The following is a 1,516-nucleotide window of genomic DNA, read 5'->3' on the forward strand; positions in this document are numbered from 1 at the left end:
TGATTCCCAGTATTGTGTGATTGTCCACATTTTGTCATCTGATGTGATTTTCCTATGTGTTGTAAATCCTATCTCTGATGTTGATGAGACAGAATTAATAGCAGTTATGTTAATGAGGCAGAACTCAATCTACAAGATTAGATTGTGTCTTGAGCTAATCTCTTTTGAGATATAAAAGAGAGAAGTGAGCAGAGAGACAGGGGCTTCATACCACCAAGACAGTAGTGCCAGGAGAAGAGTGCATCCTTTGGACCTGGGGCTCCTGCACTGAGAAGCTCCTAGACCAGAGGAAGATTGATGACAAGACCTTCCCCCAGAATGGACAGAGAGAGATGTTCTTCCCCTAGAGCTGGCACCCTGAATTTGGACTTCTAGCCTCCTAAACTGTGAAAGAATAAATTTCTCTTTGTTAAAGCCATCCACTTTTGGTATTTCTGTTACAGCAGCACTAGATAGCTGAGACGCAGCTTGAGAAATGCTGAGCGTGTTCTTCCCTTTTGGTTTTCTAACTCCAGGTCGCTTTCCTGAACTCCCCCAAACCCTTGTTCCCTTTTCCACCAATTTGGAGGGTACGCATGAGGTTTTTAGGCTTATCTTTGCCTAATGTCTATCACTGTATCACTTTTAGGGAACAAGGCATGTGTCCATTCCTGGAACCTTCACTGGGTTTGTTCCATCTCTAGATGATTCTTTATGAAGTATGTAGCTTGAGTTGGGACCCTTCATGAGTTTCCACACTAATTGGCCCATTCCTTGTTATTTTTATTTCTTTTGGGTCATTTCATTGTGCAAAAGGAAACTAAAATAGCAACAAGAGTGCTGTAACAGTAATTGTGTTTTAATTATTGCTGACTTGGTTCTGAAGAAGTAAAAACCTGACTAGGGCTGAAAGCCTGAAATCAGTTGCGACTGAAAAAGGTAAAAGCTGCCCTGCCATCCAATAGGCCAGAGACAGACACAGGCAAAGCTTCAAAGTTAGCAGGAAGCATGGGTTTTCCCCAGGTGATGCAGCAGCTATAAAATACCATAGACACCCCTTCTTTGAGTGACTACTGCTTTCTTACCAATGAGGCCCCCAGAGCCGTTTTGCTATTTTCATTTATTACTGGGGATACCCAACTGCTAAGCCACCCTTGCCTCCTGATAGCACCCAGTCCCTAGTTAACCCTCACTTCTCCTAATCCTGGAGTCCCTGGGAGGTGCTGGGCTATTAGCCAAAATACTGGTGATTTGAATCCACCCAGAGGTACCCCGGAAGACAAGCCTGGCCATCTACTTTAGAAAGATCACAGCCACTGAAAACCACTATGGAGTACAGTTAGACTTTGACACCACACGTGACTTTGCCAGAAGTCGGAGTCAACTTGACGGCAACTGGTTGGTCTCCTAATCCTACCTCAGAAATAGGTACCAACCTAGAAGTGACTCCTGCTTCCCTTTCAGTGGGAACTCAAAATTTCCAAAAGACCCTTCCCTCTCCTCTTATCATGTGGAATTTCAAATCCCATTGGAGTAC

This window comes from Trichechus manatus, unplaced genomic scaffold (genome assembly GCF_000243295.1).
Source record: "Trichechus manatus latirostris isolate Lorelei unplaced genomic scaffold, TriManLat1.0 scaffold00106, whole genome shotgun sequence".
Lineage (NCBI taxonomy): Eukaryota > Metazoa > Chordata > Mammalia > Sirenia > Trichechidae > Trichechus > Trichechus manatus.